The sequence below is a fragment of the Lolium rigidum genome, chromosome 2, assembly GCF_022539505.1.
Source record: "Lolium rigidum isolate FL_2022 chromosome 2, APGP_CSIRO_Lrig_0.1, whole genome shotgun sequence".
Lineage (NCBI taxonomy): Eukaryota > Viridiplantae > Streptophyta > Magnoliopsida > Poales > Poaceae > Lolium > Lolium rigidum.
In genome coordinates, this window is record NC_061509.1 from 250,078,897 (window position 1) to 250,085,202 (window position 6,306).

The window sequence follows — 6,306 nt, forward strand, 5'->3', positions numbered from 1 at the left end:
CATATGAACACATGTGTTCTTAGCTCATAATATTCATGGCGAAGTTTCCTCTTCGTTAAAATTGTTATATGGTTGGAATTGGAAAATGCTACATGTAGTAATTGCTATAATGTCTTGGGTAATGTGATACTTGGCAATTGTTGTGCTCATGTTTAAGCTCTTGCATCATATACTTTGTACCCATTAATGAAGAAATACATAGAGCTTGTTAAAATTTGGTTTGCATGAGTGGTTTCTCTAGAGTCTAGATATTTTCTAGTGAGGTGTTTGAACAACAAGGAAGACGATGTATAGTCTTATAATGCTTGTAATATGTATTTTATGTGAGTTTTGCTGTACTAGTTCGTGCTTGTATTTGCTTCAAACAACCTTGCTAACCTAAGCCTTGTATCGAGAGGGAATACTTCTCATGCATCCAAAATACTTGAGCCAACCACTATGCCATTTGTGTCCACCATACCTACCTACTACATGGTATTTTTCCGCCATTCCAAAGTAAATTGCTTGAGTGCTACCTTTAAAATTCCATCATTCGCCTTACAATGTATAGCTCATGGGACAAATAGCTTAAAAACTATTGTGGTATTGAATATGTACTTATGCACTTTATCTCTTATTAAGTTGCTTGTTGTGCGATAACCATGTTTCTGGGGACGCCATCAACTATTCTTTGTTGAATATCATGTGAGTTGCTATGCATGTCCGTCTTGTCTGAAGTAAGAGAGATCTACCACCGTCATGGTTGGAGCATGCATATTGTTAGAGAAGAACATTGGGCCGCTAACTAAAGCCATGATTCATGGTGGAAGTTTCGAGTTTTGGACATATATCCTCAATCTCATATGAGAATAATAATTGTTGTCACATGCTTATGCATTTAAGAGGAGTCCATTATCTCGTTGTCCATGTTGTCCCGGTATGGATGTCTAAGTTGAGAATAATCAAAAGCGAGAAATCCAAAATGCGAGCTTTCTCCTTAGACCTTTGTACAGGCGGCATGGAGGTACCCCATTGTGACACTTGGTTAAAACATGTGCATTGCAAAGATCCGGTAGTCCAAGCTAATTAGGACAAGGTGCGGGCACTATTAGTATACTATGCATGAGGCTTGCAACTTGTAAGATATAATTTACATAACTCATATGCTTTATTACTACCGTTGACAAAATTGTTTCATGTTTTCAAAACCAAAGCTCTAGCACAAATATAGCAATCGATGCTTTCCTCTTTGAAGGACCATTCTTTTACTTTTATGTTGAGTCAGTTCACCTATCTCTCTCCACCTCAAGAAGCAAACATTTGTGTGAACTATGCATTGATTCTTACATACCTGCTTATTGCATTTGTTATATTGCTTTGCATTGACGAATATCCATGAGATATATATGTTATAAGTTGAAAGCAACCGCTGAAACTTTATCTTCCGTTGTGTTGCTTCAATGTCTTTACTTTGAATTTATTGCTTTATGAGTAACTCTTATGCAAGACTTATTGATGCTTGTCTTGAAAGTACTATTCATGAAAAGTCTTTGCTATATGATTCAATTGTTTACTCATTGCATTAACATTGTTTTGAATCGCTGCATTCATCTCATATGCTTTACAATAGTATGATTAAGATTATGTTGGTAGCATGTCACCTCGTAAATTATCTTTTATCGTTTACCTACTCGAGGATGAGTATGAACTAAGCTTGGGGATGCTGATACGTCTCCAACGTATCTATAATTTCCGATGTTCCATGCTTGTTTTATGACAATACCAACATGTTTTGTTCACACTTTATATCATTTTTATGTGTTTTCCGGAACTAACCTATTGACGAGATGCCGAAAGGCCGTTCTGCTGTTTTCTCGCTGTTTTTGGTTTCAGAAATCCTAGTAAGGAAATATTTTCGGAATCGGACGAAATCAACACCGAAAGTCTTAGAATTCCCGGAAGCTTCCGGAACACCGAAGGAGAGTCGGAGGCGGGCAGCAGGGGGCCCACACCATAAGGCGGCGCGGGTGGCCCCCTGGCCGCGCCAGCCTATGGTGTGGGGGCCGCAGCCGCCTCCTTGCGTCGACTCTCGGCCTATATATTCGTCCCTGACCTAAAAACATCGACCAGAAGGACGGAAACAGAGAAAACCATCCAGAGCCGCCGCCATCGCGAAAGTCCAATTCGGGGGACAGAACTCGCTGTTCCGGCACCCTGCCGGACGGGGAATTGCCCCCGGAGCCGTCTCCACCGCCATCTTCACCGCCATCGCTGCCTCCATGATGAGGAGGGAGTAATCCACCCCCGAGGCTGAGGGCTCCGCTGTAGCTATGTGGTTCATCTCTCTCCCATGTACCCCAATACAATAATCTCATGAGCTGCTTTACATGGTTGAGATTCATATGAGTTTTGTATCACCACTATTCTATGTGCTACTCTAGCAATGTTATTAAAGTAGTTTTATTCCTCCTGCACGTGTGCAAAGGCGACAGAGTGTGTGCACCGTGTTAGTACTTGGTTTATGCTATGATCATGATCTCTTGTAGATTGCGAAGTTAACTATTGCTATGATAATATTGATGTGATCTATTCCTCCTACATATGCATGAAGGTAACAAGTGTGCATGCTATGTTAGTACTTGGTTTAGTCTTTTGATCTATCTTACACTAAAGGTTACTAAAATATGAGCATTATTGTGGAGCTTGTTAACTCCGGCATTGAGGGTTCGTGTAATCCTACGCAATGTGTTCATCATCCAACAAAAGTGTAGAGTATGCATTTATCTATTCCGTTATGTGATCAATGTTGAGAGTGTCCACTAGTGAAAGTGTAATCCCTAGGCCTTGTTCCTAAATATCGCTATCGCTGCTTGTTTACTCGTCTTCTTGCGTTACTACTCGCTGCGTTACTACCGCTTGTTCACCGTCCCGGGCAAAGCACTTTTCCGGTGCCGTTGCTACTACTTATTCATACCACCTCGTATTTCACTATCTCTTCGCCGAACTAGTGCACCTATTAGGTGTGTTGGGGACACAAGAGACTTCTTGCTTTGTGGTTGCAGGGGTTGCATGAGAGGGATATCTTTGACCTCTTCCTCCCTGAGATCGATAAACCTTGGGTGATCCACTTAAGGGAAACTTGTTGCTGTTCTACAAACCTCTGCTCTTGGAGGCCCAACACTGTCTACAAGAATAGAAGCTCCCGTAGACATCAATGAGTTCTGTTGCTATTCATATGCAGGATGAAGCTTCTGTGCCTCTACTCAAATGGATAAAAAATGATCCTGATGAGGCTACTGTGAAGACGATGGTGCCGCCACCATCTTCTGAAAACCTCCTCAAGCACAAGGCCACGGGCCGACTGGGTGGTATCCTTTTTAAGCGGGTATATTTTCTTAATCCTCATACATGATTTGATTTGTCTGTTTATTGCCGGCTTTGTCTAATTATGCTTACCAATAGTTCAGAAACACACACAACCCTATTCTTCCACTTACATCCAGCACTATATGCATTAGTGTCTCATAGATTCATTTTATATATCACTCGCTGATGTCCGTTGCTCTTCAATTTTCATATGCGGATCGAAACTGCTAAGCCTTCATTGGTCAAAAGGATTGCAACTGCTGCTGATGAGGCATCCGCAAAGGCTGCCACCAAGTTACTCGTCGGCCCCACCTTCGGATGCTTATATAAGCTCAAGTCCAAGGACCAGCCGGGCCGTAACCATCCAAGGGTTCGGGTATATTTTCTTAAGCCACATATACATGCCATGATTTATGTCTGATATTATCACCGGCTCTGTCTAATGCTTCTTGGAATTCGGAAACGCCAAATTAGCATGCTTATATTCATCATACACTAAATTTTGACTGTTCAGTTTGTAACATAGTGTTATGCACTCGCTTGTCAACATTTGCATTGCTCTGAACTATGCACTTTACACAACCTAATTCTTCCACTTACATTCAGCGCTACGCACCAGTAGTACCTCCCATGTTTCCTTCACCATCCCGATGCCGAGCTTGCGGGAATATGGCGGGCCCATGTACATACCCCGCATATAACACCTCCTATGGCTCTATCTACCTTTCTAATAACTCCTTCACAGAGTTACAGGTATGTATTCTCAGTGGTTTAGCATGAATTGGCATATAGTAAAGTCTTGTTTTTAGTCTTCCTGCTTCTTACATTAGTATCTGTAGGATAACGTTGCATAGAAAACAAAAAATTTCCTACCGCGAACACGCAATCCAAGCCAAGATGCAATCTAGAAGACGGTAGCAACGAGGGGATATCGAGTCTCACCCTTGAAGAGATTCCAAAGCCTACAAGATGAGGCTCTTGTTGCTGCGGTAGACGTTCACTTGCCGCTTGCAAAAGCGCGTAGAAGATCTTGATCACGATCGCTTCGGCGCCACGAACGGGCAGCACCTCCGTACTCGGTCACACGTTCGGTTGTTGATGAAGACGACGTCCACCTCCCCGTTCCAGCGGGCAGCGGAAGTAGTAGCTCCTCTTGAATCCAACAGCACGACGGCGTGGTGTCGGTGGTGGTGGAGAAATCCGGCGGAGCTTCGCTTAAGCGTGCGGGATGTGGTGGAGTAGAGATACCGCTAGGGTTTGGGGAGAGAGGGGGAGGCTAGGGTGCCGGCCAAGGGCAGCCCTAGGTGGTGCGGCCAAGAGTGGGCAGCCCCTCCCTCTCCTCCTCATTATATAGGTGGATATCCCCAAGTGTTGGTATCCAAGTCTTCGAATAAGACCCCAACAATGAAAACTCCCATATGTAGGGAAACCTACCCAAGGTGGGAATCCCACTTGGGGTGGGATTCCCCCTTCCATGAGGGGGTTGGCCGGCCACCCTAGGGGAGTCCACCTTGGACTCCTCCCCTTTAGGGTTGGCTGGCCATGCAAGGTGGAGTCCCTCCGGGACTCTACTTTCCATGGTGATTTCTTCCGGACTTTTCTAGAACCTTCTAGAACCTGCCATAAATGCACCGGATCATTTCCAAACTTGGAATACGACTTCCTATATATGAATCTTATTCTCCGAACCATTCCGGAACTCCTCGTGATGTCCGGGATCTCATCCGGGACTCCGAACAAATATTCGAACTCCATTCCATATTCAAGTTCTACCATTTCAACATCCAACTTTAAGTGTGTCACCCTACGGTTCGTGAACTATGCGGACATGGTTGAGTACTCACTCCGACCAATAACCAATAGCGGGATCCTGGAGATCCATAATGGCTCCCACATATTCAACGATGACTTCAGTGATCGAATGAACCATTCACATACGATACCAATTCCCTTTGTCACGCGATATTTTTACTTGTCCGAGGTTTGATCATCGGTATCACTCTATACCTTGTTCAACCTCGTCTCCTGAAAAGTACTCTTTACTCGTACCGTGGTATGTGGTCTCTTATGAACTTATTCATATGCTTGCAAGACATTAGACGACATTCCACCGAGAGGGCCCAGAGTATATCTATCCGTCATCGGGATGGACAAATCCCACCGTTGATCCATATGCCTCAACTCATACTTTCCGGATACTTAATCCCACCTTTATAACCACCCATTTACGCAGATGGCGTTTGATGTAATCAAAGTACCTTTCCGGTATAAGTGATTTACATGATCTCATGGTCATAAGGACTACGTAACTATGTATCGAAAGCTTATAGCAAATAACTTAATGACGAGATCTTATGCTACGCTTAATTGGGTGTGTCCATTACATCATTCATATAATGATATAACCTTGTTATTAATAACATCCAATGTTCATTATTATGAAACTAATCATCCATTAATCAACAAGCTAGTTTAAGAGGCATACTAGGGACTTCTTGTTGTCTACATATCACACATGTACTGATGTTTCGGTTAATACAATTATAGCATGATATATAAACATTTATCATAAACATAAAGATATAAATAATAACCACTTTATTATTGCCTCTAGGGCATATCTCCTTCAGTATCAATTTTCACCTGCATACTGTACCTTGTGAACTTCGTCCAATGATTAACCAGATGTGTCCGCATGAAGGGTCTTTCACTATGCATGGCAATGGCAAATTGATGAACACCTACACGGTCTATGAGGTGTATGTCTACAAGACGCAGGCCATCACATATTTGTATGGACATGATTGGAGAAAGTTTGCTTTTGACTACGGTCTGAAGAAGGGCGACGAGCTGGGGATCAGAAACTCAAACGGGCAGATATACGTAACTGCTTACAGAGTTGGAGACACTTCCAAATATATAATATGTAACTTTTTTGTACTCCCTCCAGTTCATATTAAT